This window comes from Coturnix japonica, chromosome 3, assembly GCF_054131305.1.
Source record: "Coturnix japonica strain WE chromosome 3, WE-NBRP24, whole genome shotgun sequence".
Classification (NCBI taxonomy): domain Eukaryota; kingdom Metazoa; phylum Chordata; class Aves; order Galliformes; family Phasianidae; genus Coturnix; species Coturnix japonica.
In genome coordinates, this window is record NC_140665.1 from 21,584,412 (window position 1) to 21,603,359 (window position 18,948).

Consider the following 18,948-nt stretch of genomic DNA (forward strand, 5'->3'; position numbering starts at 1 on the left):
GATCTGCTCCGGGCAGGCGTTCAGTTTTCAAAAATTGATGGGCAGCCCAATCAGGTTCTCCTTCAGTTGTGGAAGCAACTGAAGGATGAACAAAAATTTCAGAATAAACCCAAAAGGCCAGGGATAAGATTTATAGAGCGGCGACCAACAACAACATGGAATTTAGAAGATTTTATAGTTCCAAATAGGAAAAAGAAGCCACCTCAGGTGCCTCGGGTTACGACACCGGAGGTATCGGAGGTAAAAGACTTGAATCTGGCTCAGTTCATGGCTTGACGAGGGATGTCAGTCCCCCTAGGGCCTCTAGACGGGACCGGAGGCCCTATGTGGAACTGACGATATACTGGTCCCGAAAGAATATACAGAAGGTTATGGCCCTAGTTGATACCGGGGCAGAGACATCTATAATATATGGAGACCCAACTAAATTTAAAGGTAATAGAGTGATGATTGGAGGTTTTGGGGGACAAACCATTCCGGTCACCCAAACCTGGGTAAAATTGGGGGTCGGGCGTCTTCCACCACGAGAGTACAAGGTATCCATTGCCCCAGTTCCAGAGTATATATTAGGAATTGATATCCTGTGGGGTCTGGCTCTCCATACAACAGTGGGAGAGTTCTGATTGCGGCAGAGATGCATTAGTATCCGGGCAATCCAGACAATATTGAGAGGCCATGCAAAACATGAGCCTATTGGTTTGCCGAAGCCACGCCGGATTACTAATGTGAAACAGTACAGACTCCCGGGTGGGCAGGATGAAATAACAAAGACAGTGCAGGAATTAGAAAGAGTGGGTATTATAAGGCCTGCACATAGCCCATATAACTCCCCAATATGGCCAGTGCGAAAACCGGATGGAACATGGAGGATGACAGTAGACTATAGGGAATTAAATAAGGTCACGCCACCTGTTCATGCGGCTGTACCCAATATTGCCTCCCTAATGGACACACTAAGCAGGGAAATCAAAACATATCACTGTGTCTTGGATTTGGCGAATGCATTCTTCAGTATTCCAATCAGTGAAGAATCGCAAGATCAGTTTGCATTTACATGGGAAGGGAGGCAATGGACTTTCCAGGTCCTACCCCAAGGGTACGTACATTCGCCCACTTTTTGTCATAATTTGGTGGCACGTGATCTGGCTAAGTGGGAAAAGCCAAATAATGACAATTTATATCATTATATTGATGACCTCCTGTTAACATCCGATTCGTTAGAGGCGGTGAGACAAGCAGCAGATTTGTTGATAGCTTATCTGCAGAAAAGAGGGTGGGCTATAAACCCACAGAAGGTGCAAGGTCCGGGGCTATCTGTAAAATTCCTGGGAGTAATTTGGTCCGGGAAAACCAAAGTACTACCCAGTGCGGTAGTAGATAAAGTCCAAGCGTTTCCAGTCCCTACAACATCAAAACAATTGCAAGAATTTTTGGGTATATTGGGGTATTGGCGCTCCTTTATACCTCATTTAGCTCAGCTATTAAGGCCATTATATAAGCTTACAAAGAAGGGTCAATCATGGAATTGGGGAAAGATAGAACAGGATGCTTTCCAACAGGCAAAACTGGCAGTTAAACAAGCTCAGGCATTGGGTATATTTGATCCGACCCTCCCAGCTGAACTAGATGTTCATGTTACTCAAGATGGTTTTGGCTGGGGCCTGTGGCAACGCCAGAGTTCTGTTCGAACCCCCATTGGATTCTGGTCTCAGGTTTGGCACGGAGCAGAAGAACGATATAGCATGATTGAGAAACAGTTATTGGCTGCCTATTCGGCATTACAAGCAGTAGAGCCGATAACGCAAACAGCAGAGGTCATAGTTAAGACTTCATTACCAATCCAGGGGTGGGTGAGAGATTTGACTCACCTTCCTAAGACGGGGGTGGCCCAAGCACAAACGGTGGCATGATGGGTCGCCTATCTAAGCCAGAGAAGCAGTCTGTCTTCATCTCCACTTAAAGAAGAACTACAGAAGATCCTAGGCCCAGTGACGTATCACAGTGATACATCAAAAGAACCGATGGTTGCTCCACCAGAGAAGAGTCCCGTTCAGGAAGGAAGATATCCTATTCCTGAAGATGCCTGGTATACGGATGGGTCCAGCAGAGGCAACCTGAGCAAGTGGCGAGCAATAGCATACCATCCCTCTACTGAGACCATCTGGTTTGATGAGGGGGATGGTCAAAGCAGCCAATGGGCAGAATTGCGAGCCGTGTGGATGGTTATAACTAAAGAACCTGGTGACGGCGTCCTGAACATCTGTACAGATAGTTGGGCTGTGTACCGGGGGCTCACTCTGTGGATTACGCAATGGGCTACCCAGGAATGGACTATCCACGCCCGACCGATTTGGGGTAAAGACATGTGGGTAGACATTTGGAATACGGTCAAACACAGGACAGTATGTGTCTACCATGTCTCTGGTCATCAACCCTTGCAGTCACCAGGAAATGATGAAGCTGACACACTGGCCCGAATCCGATGGATTGAGAATTCACAATCTGAAAATATTGCCCGTTGGTTACATCAGAAGCTACGGCATGCTGGACAGAAGATAATGTGGGCAGCTGCTAAAGCATGGGGGCTGCCTGTACAACTATCTGATATCGTTCAAGCATGTCAGGATTGCGATGCTTGCTCAAAGATGAGACCGAGACCGTTGCCTGAAACAACATCCCACATTGCTAGAGGATATAGTCCTCTTCAGAGATGGCAGGTTGACTACATTGGGCCCCTCCCTCGGTCTGAGGGGGCGAGATATGCCCTGACCTGCGTTGACACTGTAAGTGGACTGCTGCAAGCCTATCCTGTACCAAAGGCAAATCAAGCATACACAATTAAGGCACTTACTAAACTGATGTCTGCATACGGGACACCTCAAGTTATCGAGAGTGACCAAGGGACTCACTTCACTGGAGCGATGATACAGCGCTGGGCAGAAGAAAACAACATTGAATGGCGATTCCACCTGCCATATAACCCAACAGGGGCAGGCCTTATTGAACGTTATAATGGTATCCTTAAGGCTGCCCTGAAGACAGACTCTCAGTCCCTGCAGGGGTGGACAAAAAGATTATATGAAACCGTGCGGGACCTGAATGAAAGACCTCGGGATGGCAGACCCAGTGCCCTGAAAATGTTACAAACTATATGGGCCTCCCCTCTTAGGATCCAAATTACAGGCACCGATAATAAGGTAAAACCGCAGGTTGGTACTGAAAATAATCTTCTGCTCCCTGCCCCTGAGAATTTAGAACCGGGAATCCATAAGATAAATTGGCCTTGGAAGGTGCAGGTAGGACCCAAATGGTGTGGCCTACTTGCACCTTGGGGGAGATTATTGGAGGTGGGAGGTTCAGTCACCCCCTCGGTGATAGGTACATGGCCTACTGACATCGTGGTCAATACTCCGGCCTTTATTGCTAAAGGAACACCTATTATGTCCCTATGGCAGATCAAGACTCCTCCTCTGGTGCCAGATATAGTTATACAGCCACAGATATCTGGCCAGAGGGTATGGTATCGGAGGCCGGGACATAATCCAGTACAAGCAGAAGTATTGACCCAAGATAAGAATACGGCCTGTATCTTGCCCTGGAGGGCGGATCTTCCCCTCCTAGTACCCTTGAAACATCTATATTACTCCCCTTAAGATTGATTCTAAGCCTCTAGGACCATTACTCTGGACTGATGAAACGCAGACGGACCTGCACTTCAAGATGATTTGTCTCCGGTGACATCTATCAAGCACTGGCCCATGGAAGATCATAAACACCCATCCAATCATCATCATTTGAATAATATCAACATCTAATGCGACGGGAGATTGTATCAGCGTCGTGATTGGGTCTCTGTAATAAGGGGAACTCACCTAATCATTGGTTCACGTTGTGAAGGGGTGGAGTGTATGGGAGATCACAATGTGAACCACTGATTGATCAGCTGAGGCAAGTGTGGGGTCAGCTGTGAGAGCACAGGTGAAAGTTATGTAGCTGTGCTCCCTGGAGGGGTGGAGTTCAACTCCACCTCCTCTGAGACCTCATTTAAGGGCTGACCCTCACTGAGGCAGCATCTCTTGGAGATCGCTTACCAGGGAGGATCGCCTCAGCTCTGGTGAGTTCCCTTTTCCTTATATCTTCTGTATTTCTACCATTTTGCTTGTAATTGCTATCCTTGTTAACACCAGCATAGTTACTGCCAATACAGGAGGAAGGGAGGGAGGAAGGGAGGGAGGGCAACTGATGTAGTAAGATGAGATGGGAAGGCTGAGCAGTAATGTAAGGAGATCACTTTTAGAGGGCAGTTAAGCCTCGTAAGAAGGTATGGTCTAATCTGCTTTCAGATGTCTTCTCTGCTCCACATGTGGGTTTCATCCATCTGCACTCTCAGCTAGCATGGAGCTTGTAATTGATTTGACTGAGAGGTAGGTGAAAAGGAGGATTTTAGAGCTGGAGCTGAGCAGCAGCCAAGTTTGGGGTGCTATTTGCCTGCAGGGCTCTGATAACAAGCTAAGCCTCTGAAGCACAGCTGCAATCATTAGTTTGGCTGACATTGTACTCAAGGTCTGTGTGTGCATTAGGGTTTGTGGTACTGAGCTCCTTGGTTGGTTTTGGCATCACTGGGACTTTCAGGACAGGGAAGATTTTTAGAGAGAAGAACAAAAAAATAAAGAGTTTCCATGTTTTTGTTTCCCCAGCCGAAGCTTTGGGAGCAAACAGAAAAAATGAACCCAATTGTGGGTTTCAAGGGGAGTCAGGTTTTAAAGCTGACTAGGTGAACAAAGCAGAGTCCCACAGCCTCCCTGGAACCTGAATGCGTGCAAAACTTGTTTTGAAGTGGAAGGCTGTAGAGAAAGGGGAAAGAGGCCAGATTAGTATCACTCCACTGAGCCCAGCAGAGAAGAGCAGAAGAGGATAGTGCTGTACTCTGTGACTTGTATTTTCAATGTCCTTTTATTTATTAACAACCTGCCAAAAATAAACTCTCAACCAGGTTTGCTGCAGAGCGGTAGCGTGGCCCTTGAAGTCCACCTGACTTTATGATGCACCAGAACAGCATTCGCAATACAATCATACACCCTCTCCTCAGGACAGGAGGTGGACAGGTCAGTAATAACCTCATTTCAGCCCACACCCCAAATCTTCACAGGACATACCTGGAGGAACAAATATGTTGCAGTGGGGGCTGACTAATCCACGGAAGAGAATAATTTTGTGGATTAAGCACAGTCTCTAAAAGAAACATGTTCCTTGCATGCACAATTTCCACTTCTATCAAGATAGACTCAGTTCTCCCCTCTAAAATCTATCAGCTAGTACCTCTGTATTTACTTTCTGGAGCACAGAATAAAGTTTATCATGGCTCCTACAGTGGATCAAGGCCTCAACAGCTGCCTGAGTTCACCTGGGTTTGCTCACAATCCCACAGAGAAGCCCATGGGGGTACAAGGAGATGCAGAGCTTCCAAACCACCCTTACCAACAGGACGAGCATCTGGCCCTGCAGGCAACAGGAGTTCTACTAACAAAACTGTGTGAAGTTAGGAGCACTGTGTGCACAGTTCTCCTTGTTAGTGTATCTAAGCAGTGACCTGCTGTCAAGTAGGAACATTCAGTATCTGTAACCAAGATCAACTTCCTTCAGAGTGACAGGATCGGTATCTGGCCCAGCTCATGGGAGAAGGCCTGACCCCTAACCATGGCAGCAAGACACTCACTGGGGTCACAAAGAAGGCAGACAAAGGCCAGGAGCAGTGAACTTTGCAGAAGTGAATGATTACCTAAAGCAAGGAAGGCAGGCAGAAAAGAAAATGAAGACAAGATTTGCTATTTCTTACTAACCTCTTTCTTCATTTCAGGTGGAACAACTATTTTGCACCTATGGGAAGAGGGAAACAAACACTGTCTTCTCCAGCAGCTCTGAAGATGTCCATCTACATCCAATGACTCATAGATTTTCCCTTGGCAGAGAAAAATCTTGTCAAGCTGGGTAACGTATTACTTGCTTGTGCTACTGTCCTCAGCTCTCACCCTTGAGCCTGAATACCTTAGCTCCTCTCTGGCATGTACCATACCATTGGGTGGGTGATACATACTGGATTGCCTTAGGTTGAAACACAACACGTATTTTTAGTACATTACAAATGATCTATAGTCATTTAGTAATTCCCATGGTGCTCAGACCCCCTCAGACAGGAAATAATCTCCAGCAGACTCTGTTGTAGCTATACTAGGCAGGCAGTGCACAGCTGGTAAATTCTCTGAGTCCCTGGGATTGAAGAGTACTTAAGCATACCTCCCACATAATGACAATAGCTTAATTTCCTTGGACATTTCTTGTCTGCAAGGCCATGCTGCTGTTCCCCTCTGGTGCTGTCTGGCTCTGGAACTGAGGAAGGAAATTACCACACAAAACCCAAATCAGGGGATTTTTTGAAGAACTTGAAGCAGCATGTAGTAAAATTGGTAATAATACGTTGCACCAAGAGGAAACCATTGCAGACACCCTGCAACCTGGTTAATGTAATATCTCAGCATGAGAAGACATCCCAGAACAAACTGTTCTGCTCTGACTTCTCTAGAAACCAATTAGCACAGACAACTCTTTTCTTTTGGGCAGGGATGATTTTAATAAACCATGTAGTGTGTTGCATTTTTATCTGTTCCTTATCTCCCCTTTTCTAGTCCCTAGAAGAACGAAGTGAAGAAATCAGAGCGAAGAAGAAACCAAGACCGCCAGATAGACCTGATCCCACTTTTTTAAACCACTCTGTACCCTTGACAAGCTGCTCTCTGCTTCAGAAGATGTGACAAGAGCCTGGTGACTGGTACGAGTGACCTTCCAAAGGATTAGCCAGAGATATGTGACTGCCAGTGAATAACTCTATTCATTTATTATCTGTGATGAACAGTAAATCATTCTAGTAAGATACTTTTCCATTCATTCATTGCTTGAGAACGATTAAGAACAAATAGCCCTTAAAAGCTTTTCCAGTGGAGCTAAGCAAAATGTACACAGGGAGAGCCAAAAACTTTGTCCCATTCACTTGTGGTTAAATCATATCAATAGAGTTGGACAAACAAATAATGGTGTGAGCACACATAGATGCCCCTTCATCCTCACCCTTTTTTTTCTGGTCTCCTGACCATCTGTGCTCATGCTACTACTCTAGAAAACATTTACCCAAACAGTATTTTGATCTGATGAAGCAACAACACGGTTTTGATAAGCACAGTTTCAGTGTAAACTAACATACCTATGGATAAAATAGAGCACTTACGTTACCCAGATGGTTAACTAGTGAATGTCAGTGCTAGGATTACTTCTAAATCTATCCACGGCTGTAAAAAGCAGTGACTTAGGAAAGGCAGCAGGCAGCTGGAGAGGCTGTCATTTCCATTCACCCACACCATGCCAAAGTTAGGAAGAAAGATATCAAGGATCTGAATCAAGGTGTGAATCAACATCCCATGTCATGCTCCTCACTTCTCCTGCCAATACATACGAGATATTCCCGTGTCATGGTGTGGCATGAACACACCACATTACAAAAACATAGCTAAACCAGCTGCAATTTGGCAGAGAATCAAAGACCAATGTATCTCCAGGACTGCTGCACCATTTCCTACATGTATGAGTCCCCTTCACAGGCTAAGAGAACCTATGATTTGGCTGCAGAAAAGGTGACTCTCCCATTAAGGAAGTGTGATGGCCCAGCAGCTATCCCACAACAAGTAACTCAGCAGATTTCATCCTTTATCTTTTCTATGGGCAATCCTATCTAGCAAACTTTTCCCATTCATCTCTACCATGACTTCTATATCTTTTAGGTCCTGCTTACAGATTTATCCCAAAGCGACTCTTCCCTCTGTAGGCATGTCTGACATTCAAATAAGGGCAAATGAATTTCTCTTTTCTACTCTGCTTCAAAGTCAACAGAGGTCATGTGTATATGACAAAAGCAGGAAACCAGTGGGGCTATTTGCTTGAAATGATAATGCTGTATTTCACAGCCCCTTTCTTCAGAAGCAAAATCGTTGGCATTTTGCTAAACATCATATGACTCTTCAGTAGTGAGGACTGACTGCATCTCCACTTGGATTAAACAAAATAATTAACTGTTACTGAGCACAAAGAGAAAGTCACAAGGTTGCAAAGAGTAATGCAGCTACATGGAAGAAGAGAAGCTCTCTTTAAGCTGATGATTGAACTACTCATATAGACAGGGCACTGGCTTCAGCACTGTACCCTTTTCTGTCTATTTGCAGCTGCTCTTGGCTTCTGAGAACTGGTATGAAGCACGGACTCAAGATGAGCTCATGTTCATACAAAGCTAACAATTACCTTTGGTTTTGACTGCTGCAGAAGACTATAGCTTCCTTCCCAATCCACACTCATATTTTCCAACCCTCAAAAATGCCATGTGCTTAGGGAAATAAATATACTAAGGAGTAGGTAGAACTCTCACATCTTTCATGGGAAAAAGACGATTTGAGTAACAGTAGTTTTCCTAATTTGCATCTTTTCTCCATGTAATTTTACCATCCTCTCTTCTTCCCTCCTAAAATTTATGCTGTTCTTTTTCCAGCAGCCATTACATTTATAAATCATTCGTGACAAGTAGCTATAAAGAATGATTAATATTACTTCTTTAAAAAAGGGATTACAATGCAATGATTTCATACGCAGAGTGGATTTATGTTTCCCAAGGCTCCACCAGTTCCATAGACAGGGCTTTAAACCACACTTTGCCTTTTGCGCATGGCAGAGACCTCAAGGCCACTGAGCCTCCATGAAGATTACTCCTTCAGTACAGATAACTGGGGATAACCACAGGATTTTGTCTGTGTCCCCCCACACAGCAGTAATTAGTAACTCCTGCTGACAACAATCAGACTTCTCATATGAGTAATAACACACTAATTTGAGAGAAAAGAAATATTTAGTCATTCAAAGCTGGAGCAGCCATAGCCTCCTAAGCAAGGAAGCAGTCTGCTTTCTTCATACAGTTTCCTGAGCAGACAGATGTGTCAGACACTACCAACTGGTCTTATCTACTGCTTAGCACTGGAAAAGCACAACAAAAATGCATACCAGTCTGGATACTAAACAGCAACAAAAACCTTGGCTTTATGTGCAGAATAACCACAAATGGCTTGTGATTGATTGATTACGCACCATCATATGACAAACCCACAGCTATTAAAGCACACTGCTGAATAGACTAAGATGGAATAAACTCCAATAAGTAGACTACAATAAAGATTTTGTCCCAAAGAAGTTTTCTAGACTCTTTTAGAAGCAAAAAAAAATCATAGTAATATTTAACAGCCAGACTGCTATGTCATAATGAATGGATTCACAAAAAACTTAATAGCAACCATTGCAATAAAAAGAAAAGTAGTTGGGACAGAAGAGTCTCCTTGTCTTTTGTCTCAAAGTAATCCTGGGCCCTTCTCTCTTTGCAAGATGGCAAAGAGTTAAACCCAGCAGCAGGGAACACAGGGAATGGAGAAGACAGGCAGTGCTGAGGACAAAGCATTAATCGATCTGCAGAGGAAGTGCCACAGACTTGTATTCTTGAACCATACCTGGTCTATACCAAGTCATGCAGATTTTCTTCAGCTGGAAATACAAGCACCTGAATCCAAAGATACATTTTTGAAGGTAGAAAACCTTAAGCCAGATGGCATCAAGGCTGAAAGGAAACATTACCTTAATCACTGACAAATGCTAAGAATCATGCTAATAGTGAAGCAAGAATGCTCATGGACATGCTACACAAGTGAACAAGAATAATCCTATTTTTCTTTTCTTCTGCAGCATCTCACATTCTGATATATCAAAGAGCCTTACAACCCAGTGATCTTTCCAGTGCAGCTAAGAGGTCTGCAAGAACTGCCCATCTGAGAGATGGAAAAGTAGAGAAGTAAAAAGACTATGTTTCTACATAGCAGAAATTACTTCTTTCAACCATTATGAGTGAATATATTATTTTCAGTCATGAAATGAAAAGTGCAAAGAAATATTCACCAGAATTCTCATTTTCCACAGATAAGGCAAAACTGCTTCAAACAGCCGAGCTTTACACTACACTTAAGAAACGATGTGACTTGCACAAAACACATTTGTAGAATTAAGCATTTCAAGTAGAGAGATGCTTCTTGTTTTCCTTGAAAAAGTGTTCCTTGTGATGTTCTCCCATCAACAAATTCTCTACAACATGAGAAACAGTCCCAAGTGTAAATGAGTGGTTGGACCTTGGAGGACTTGAACCTGTCAATGTAATTTTGTACCTCCCCCCTTGTGCCACATCAACAGCTCCCTCCTTTGCCCCCAGACAAATGTCCATCCTCATCCCCAGCAAGAAAGAATTCAGAACACAAAAATGCTGACAGTTGATTGACAGAAGTCCATCCATCTCTAGCAGCTGTTCTTAGTGCAGAGGAGTCAAAGCAATGACTGCTTTCAGAGGATCTCTGTTCATATCAGATCACCCAGATTGCGTTGAGATGAGCATCTACATTTCTGCATGTCAATATCAGACCAGATAAAACTCACTCTTATGGATAGACTACCATAAAATGATGGAAGCTAGCAAAACATATACCTGTTTCTTTCCAGTTTCTTTACACTGTAGTTTTGATCAGAGCAGTCTGTCAGTGCATTTTCCTCATTATTCCCATTAATGAAAGAGCATAAGATCATTACCCTCCAATATCTGTGTCAGTTTTGTAATGCTGGATTGTGGTGGCTCTATGTGATAGGAAAGACTGAAAATCTTGTGTGAACTTTTACTCCTGTTTTTTCCTATCACTGTTCACTTCCATTAACAATGACCTCTTGATAGAGCAATATTTCCACCAATGAGTTCAGATAGGATGAAGGTAGGCATCCAGTAAAAAAGGAAGGAGGAAGAGCGTGGGCACACATAATTACTAGGGATCTTCTATTAACAAAATCAAGACAATCTTAAGGATCAAAAACAGAGTGGGAAGGTAAACTTCTACTAAAATTTACAATACCCATTAACACTGCCTGAAATCATTTCAGCAACATTTTAAACTGTAGGAGTCAAGTTAAAATACTTTGGCTGGACTGACTTTATTAGAAGCTCATGAATCAAATTGAGAATGAATGCTTTAGTAGAGGTTTTCTGGCATCAAAGAACTAGCTGCAATAAGCTTTCTTGGACTAAGCTGAATTATTAATGTTGATTATATAAGAGTACCATTCACCTTTCAAATGCTGAGGGTAATTAGGAATCGCTCAGCAGAATAGCTGGGGAGAAATCACTCAAACAACATTCTTATGCAAGTTCCTTTGAAGGAAAAAGAAAATTAAATCTCCGTAAGAAAGAGGGCCCTGCTAATATGCATTCTTTCAGCTGATTCCAAAAAGACAAAAAATAAAAATAAAAGAATTCTTTTCTTGCAAATTACATTTGTAGTTAAACATTGGCTTTTGAAATAGAATGTTTTCAGCACCACGGCATTAGAAAGGAAATGGAGATGCTGCTCTGAATGCTTAACAATACACTGAGCTGCTTGCTTTTAATAAAATCTCATTTCACCGAGATCATTCTGCTGAGAAAGATGTGTTGAATACCGCTGGAAAAGCCACTGAACCAACACCATCGTATTACATCATCGATATTAAATATTCTCCTTTGTGCACTCATGCCATGTTTTTCTGCGTTTGATGCATGAGAACTGAATGGCAGTGAGCTAAAGTACCTCTGCCTTCCCTTCAGTGTTAATCAAGCTTCCAGAATGTTAAATGCCTCAAGGGCTACAACCCCAACCCTGACAACAGACTGCCACCAAAACTTTATCTTGTAAAGGCAGGAGGTATCACGCAGTAACTGATGCAGGGACCTCAGGCAGCACAGGCAGGAACAGGGCAATTACAGGCTGGTTTTAGGTATGCTTATTTCCCATGCAGTGTTTCTCTAAAACACACACACACAAAAAGACAGCAACAAATGTATGACTTAAATACCTGCTTGCCCTTAAAAGAGCCCTCAATGACTGGTGACTTAAAGAAAATGGAACTCAGGAGTCCTATGCACCCCTTTCTGATGCTAAGCCTGCTTCATCCCATAGGACCAGCATGGCTCCTTCTGGAAAGGATTTGAAAGACCCCCAGAATCCCCCCAAAAATCCCTCATATGTCCTACCTACCATTTTACACCTTCCAGACCCTGTTTCTCTGTCCTCACTACCTGAGCTTCCTTTCTCTTCTGATTAATCTCAGCTCAAAAGAGCTCTTCTCCAATAGCCTTGCCTCAGTATCTCCCTTCTCACCCAGGCACTCACAACTTATTTTCTTATTTCTGGTGAAGCAGAGAGATTCTGCTGCTAAAAGCAGGAAAATCAGCCCACTGAGCACAGGGTCTCTGGATGGGGTAAAATTTGGATGTGGCTCCTGTTGCTGCCACTCATGCTTTGGCAGAAGGAGTTCACATACAGTAACTGATCTTTCAGTTCATCTTCTGGATCCTTCACCAGCAGAACGGCGAGACACATAATACGGACTTGTGATGTGATACTTTAACAAATCTGTTGCCATCTACATCTTCATAGGCTTCATCTCAGCCACCTGGGCTCATGTGTGCAAGAGTAACAAGATACGAGTTCTCCTCTGTTAAACGTACAACTTCCCTGTAAATCAGTGGGATGTGAACAATTTCCCTCTTATACATCGAGTGCTCCTGTTTCCTTCAAAAGCTATAAAAGAATATTTGGATTTACCAGATTGATGCTACCTGAGAGGGACAAACCAGTTCTTCTGATGAAAGTCCAGAAATAAATTGTAGCTGCACTGGAGAAACAAGGGCCTCATTCAAATCCTGACTTTGTGATCCTTGCATGTCTTTAACGGGCGAATCCAAAATCCCACTTCAAACTGCATCTGAATCATTCTTTTGGCTTGAAAGGAAGGAGCTTAGGAAAGTACATGGGGGAATAAAAGCGAATTATTTGTCTACTGAAAAAGCAAGCAAACAAACAAACAAATGAATGCATTCTTTCATTCAGAACAGCATTTAGACTCAGATTTAAGAAAAGAAGAAGCACAAAAGCAGGACTTCATGAAAATGCTGACACTAGCAGCCAGTGCTTGCATGGGCCAGGAAAGGATGGCTGTCCCTATGGGTAGCAGCAGCCACAGACAGACATGCAGCAGGCAGAAAGCAACGTCTTGGTTATGAGGGAGTTAAATAAGTAACACACATAGAGCCAAAATACACAGCTCAGCCTGACCTCCTTGTTAACTTGAACTTGGTTGCAAGACCAAGGACACATAACCCAGCTGATGATGTTGCTGCTTTCCTAGTGATGTCCTTGTAATTTGACTAGCTTACCCTAGCAGATAATAAATTAGGGGACATGCTAACTGAGCACACGCATACAGAGAATAACTTCACGCTGGCTAACATCACCGATGGCTCTGCCAGCTTATCCGTGTCTCACTGTACAAACTTACTGTATACCTTTTACTACAGGGTAGTAAAAACACTGGGGCTAAGTCCTCCCAGCTTTTAAAGTGTGAGACTGTCTACAGGGAGAGAGTTCCGCTTTCACTAGTAAGCCATACATACATATTACTTTCCTTACTGCAATGACATCAAACAGAACAAAAGTCATCTAGAAGGACACAGCTCCAGGTGTGTGATCTAGCCAGGCAGCTGGGGAATGCCCTGGACCTCTTACAGAAACCAGCCTTCAAATCCCTTCTGTCCTCACCTACATGCACTAGAAATTGCAGCTGCATGAAGAAAGAATGATGTGGGTCCTTAATTCATCAGTATATCAGAACATTTTGCATTGGTTCACTCAACAATGCCATTCTCTATAGAAGAACTGTCGCAAAATACAGATAGAAATGTAGCAGGTCCTACCTGCTCTCACAAGATTACCAAAACCCCCTTATGGCCCTAGATGCCATGGCATACAGAGGTGCATGCATGGTGCAGCTCTGGGTACCCCAAAGGCTCCTCCCATACAGCAAGAAGTCAGCAGGTGCTGATGCCAGCTCCAAATGGCTGACATGTGCTGCCCGAGGTTGGACTCCAAATGCTATGTCCCTCTGATCTCTGCCCAGGACAGCTTCTTTTAAGAGAATGAGGTAATGAGAGCGCCCATGTTAATACTGCTTAAGCACTCAGATAAGCCAGTTTGGTGTATGGGATATCCAACTTGCTATTTTGCAAACATTTGGAATATGTCAGCAGTGCTACACAACCCAGCATGTATCTTGGAAAGCGAGGCAAAAGGCAGCTACGCAGCCTAAGGGGATACTGGCCAGGAGCTGAACAGCCAGAAATACCTCCAAGCTTCTACCAAACACCTCAGGAGAACAACCAAAACTGGCATCACCCAGACCTGAATCACAAAGTCCTGGAAAGTAAAGAAGGTAAAGCCACAAGGAACAGGTAAACTTGTTCCATTTAACATCCTCTTCAAAATGTTTTTAGATGGGAAATTACAAGACACACCAAAACATTCTAGTGAATTATTCCACTGGCAATAAAGGCCAAATGTAAAGGAAAACATGCAGGCTGGAGCAAGAGGGATCAGCTGTATTGGTGCTATTATTTCGTTCCTTCACCATGGCAGAGCAAAGAACATTCCCTCAGCGTTCACACAGTGACCAGGATATGCCAAGTGCCTGCTGAATGTCAGGCATGCTCTGTGATGCCTGAAATGCAGCATTGAGCCCTGGTGTCCCCCTCCATCCACAGACCTGGATGTGGCCCAGGAGCAGCCTGTTCCTGCAGCATCAGAGGAAGATACCATGCCTGCACATTTGACAATAGACTGTGTGCATGGGGTACACCCCATAGCCAGCATGTGACCTAGGGCCAATGGCTTTTTGTTCCTCCACCTTGACACTGATCTGCTCAGTCAATTCATTGGTCTAAAGTTTTCCTCTTTGGACTCAGCCACTCAAGTAGGAGTTTCTATGTGAAGCAGGATGCGCATCCATGTAAACAGCGCATCATAATGAGACGGCTTTGCTTGTAACTTCTTCGTTGGCCAGGGCTGGGAGAGGATTCCCAGCACAGCTGATTTCTGTAGGCACACTCATAGAATTCATCAAGCTCATCTGAGCAGGCAAGGACTTTACTGTACATTAGCACCAAGATGGATGCAAGGAGACCCTGACCTTATTTGGGATGCTACTTTCATAATGTAGTATTATTAATAATGATGGTGACGAATCTACTCCTTAACAAATAATTGGCATTACTGGGTGAGTGCAGCATTTGATGTTCTTAGATCTTGCCATAGATAGACGTAAATGCTGTAGATGAATCAGAACAGTCTGATCATTCACAATTCATGATTATCCTCTTCAGGGCCAGTACTTTTCCTGTCTTCAGTTTTTCCCTGTTTACAGCCACAACCTGTTACAAAAATCAAGTGCTGGCTGAGAAGCTTCCAAGCTGAATTTGTTTTCTTTGTCTCCCTTGCTAAAAAAAGCCTCCATGATGCAAACTCTTCATGAATCCTAAGAAACAAATGGTATCAAGATTTGTCTCTTTGTTTTCCTGTTTCACTTTCAGACACAGCTTTGCCAAAGTGCTCCTTCCCACAGAATGTAAATCTTGAGTGTGAGTTGTGTGCTCCCCAGTGGCTGTTAATAAATTTAATCAGCAATAATTGTCCAAAACAGATGCTTGCAAAGATCAGATTACTTTTGGCTTCAATCTCCCTGCCTGAGAACGCTCTTCCCCGCACCATTTTGTAATATGGGGTTGCAGTGCAAATTACGGTTGTTATCTAAGAGCTTACTTGCTAAGTTGATGCTGATGGTTAGTTGAGGAAATTACGTTTCTTACTGGTGTGCAATCTAATCAATATACAGTTGTTTCTCTGTACAGATCTACATTTAAATTATAACGATAACACCAAAAAGCCCCCTTCTCTCATGCACTCAAAATGTTTTTTCAAGAAACAAACTTGATTCTGCTACAAATGTAGCAATTTACTGGAAATAACAGATTTAGAGGGTGAATTCTTGCCCTCCTAATTGCTGGCAAGCAAATTCCATTCTTTTCTTGCCTTTTTGCTTGAGTTTGGTGAACAAAAGATGCGTCTTCATTCACAGCCTCTCTGGTTGAGGTGCTGTATTCTCTTTCTGGAGCATGGCATCCCACTGATGTGATCACTCTCAGCTCTCTCCTTTTACTGACAGCTTTTTGCATGCTGAAGCTTGGTTGGGATGTTCAGCTGAGGTCTGTGAATTTCTGGCTGTATCTATTTCCATTCACTATCTGTCTTCTTAGTTCCCAGCAGAGATTCCCCCCTTTAAATAGAACAGAAAGTCTTTTCCTTTCCAGCCCCCTCACCCAAACAGTCAATGGCAGGATAATAGCATGCACTCCATCACTTCATACGAGCAGCGATGTGTATTCCATACACTTCCAAAACTCCCAAAAGATTTTGGACCTTCCTCTCCTCACACAACAGGAATGAACTGTAATTACAGGATTCAATGGCAAAACAGCTTCCCTATGTCTCGTTACCATTCCTATTGCAAAAGAAGCTCAGAAAACATGAAGCAGGTAGATAGCCAAGAAAATGAAAAAGGGAAGTATGGCTTCCAGAGCTCTACTTTGCTCAGGGGGTGTGCAGCTCTGAGGCAAAGCCTTTCCGATCTGAGGATTCACATGTTACTACGGCTTTTGCTCATGTCTAACTTAAGTGGCTGGATATTATGAGCTACAAAAATAAAGCAGTTTGGGAGTCTTCTTTGGACTACTGTCTGCTGCACCACCACTCCAGCACAGTAGTACCAAACCCAAACCATCAGTTAAGGTTGGATTCAAACAACTGAAGCAGATTAAGAATGAAGGGCCACCAGTATGGTAGAAGATCACACAGCTCTTGTTCAAGGACAGCTACTCATCTGCAGTTTTTCATGGCAGAATAGCTCCTAAAAGAAGGATGAGTTGGTGCTGGAAATATAAAGCCAGTTCACTGTAAAAGGAAAAGGTTAGCTTTGTCAGTAAAGCTTTGCTAGCAAGATGAAAAAAAAAAAAAAAAAAGCTAATAATTTTTTGAAAACCAAGATGAAACATTAATCACTGACCTATCTGAGGTGAAAAGAAATGGAGTAACATGTTTTTTTCAAGGTGCAACCATGTTCCTCTGCAGTGGTTTTGAGTGCAGGATGTGTTATTTAATCCAGGACCAAGCACTTAATCAGTCTAAAAGAAGAGCATTAAATCTTCAACCACTATCACAGACACCAAAGGGACAGCCACCAAGGCATCTGTTTCCCCATGGAAGAATACAATATTTGGCATTACTGATTTCCACCTTGCTTACAGACCCTAAAATAAGTAGGGAAATTTCCAAGAGTTTTAAAACCATTTCCCATGACAATTTACGGCAGCATAGCTATTTGAAGTTCTTCAACATACTAATCTCCCTATTGTTTCAAATCCACCACACTCTGCATTAACTTCACATGATTATAGTTTCTTCACCAGCACCTTTTCCCATCCAAAAACCTCCAAAGCAGTACCACAGTAACATAATATTTATGTTAAAATATCTCATGGTAGAGAACAAATCAATAAAGACAAAGTCTCACTGACTCCCTTACATTACCTTGCTGACACAGTGGCATCCCAACACCTCAGCATACAGGTAATAAAATGAGTTGCCAGTGGTGCATCCATGCCACATATGTGATCCCATTTACAGACTTACAGAGATGAGCAAGGGTCCTGCATTGCAGTGAGAATCTGGGATTACATGGGTGGTAAGAAGCTTCCACAGATAAAAGGAAAGTCCTCTGAAACCTACGCTTGAGTGTGATATAAGGCTCACAATTCAATTTCTATGGATATACACCTATCTATTGTCATTAACATTGCTCACAGTTTAACCGACACAGAAGTGACAGGCACTGAATAAAAGCTTTTCTAAAATACGTATCTTCTGCTTTAGTCAAAATTTATAGTAGAGATTATACATGATTGCTCCAGTTTTCCTTCAGAGAACCATCACTGTGAATCAGCATCTAAGACCCCCTGTGTACCAAATGTTTATCTGGCAAGAGTTAATAATTGAATGAAATCACTTCTATATTTAAGAAGGAAGCAGAATATAGAACTTTAGTCAGATAGTGGATAGAGTGACTCACTATGCTATTTCTCCTCCTTCCCTAACCCCTCTCCCTAGCTTTTCTTGGTTCATATACTAGGTTATTCACAGTCCATAGATGGCTGAATGAAGAAAAAAAAAACAACATCAAAAGTAAGAGGATTTGCTCCTATTTATCTTCCTCCACTGCAATAATGACTGCCTAATTCAAGAGATAAGAACTGAAAAGAATATGTATCTGTGCTTGGTAGAAGGGCAGGATCCAGCTGAATCTTCAAATCTCTCCACTGGAAGAAGACTGCTGATGTACGCACGAAACTGGAGGAGTATGACCTTGTGCCTTCATAGTCCTTCTCTCACTCCACAGGAAGAGGCAATTATAAATATAGTTTCAAAGAGTACAGCTATTGATCTTACAACTTGTTTCTGGTTACAAAGCCTTTCATAGATGTCAGATTTCTTTCACTATCTAAATTGTACTTGCTGTTCAGTTTGCCCCATAGTATGCTACAGACCTGTACCAACCTAAAACTCTTTAGCAGAGCTTGGACCTTACAAGATCCTAATTTCTGTTACTTTCTTCTTCTCTACATATAAAATTAAGATAACACTAGCTGAAACATTTAAAAGGGCTCATGAAGACAAATAATTTGCTTCAGTGGGCCTTGGATAAAGATTAGCCAATGGCCGCATTATTGTTAATTTACATGAAATGCATTTTTACATTAATCTAGAACATGAAATACACTTTTACGTTAATCTGAACCACTGACTCCATAGTCACCACAGCATGTGGCCTCAAACCTCTATCTCGGGATAAGTCTTTCAC

General features: G+C 42.9%; 1 long non-coding RNA gene across 2 annotated transcripts; it reads left to right on the forward strand.

Moving 5' to 3' along the window:
* Positions 1-5,778: 5,778 nt before the first annotated feature.
* On the forward strand, positions 5,779-9,638 carry LOC107310999 (uncharacterized). Of its 2 annotated transcripts, XR_001553826.3 has the most exons (3): positions 5,785-5,988; positions 6,684-6,826; positions 8,268-9,638. It is a non-coding gene; the product is annotated as an uncharacterized LOC107310999 (long non-coding RNA). The 2 variants fall into 2 exon arrangements; XR_014943858.1 differs by lacking the exon at positions 8,268-9,638 and having other exon boundaries at positions 5,779-5,988; positions 6,684-6,930.
* Positions 9,639-18,948: the final 9,310 nt, after the last annotated feature.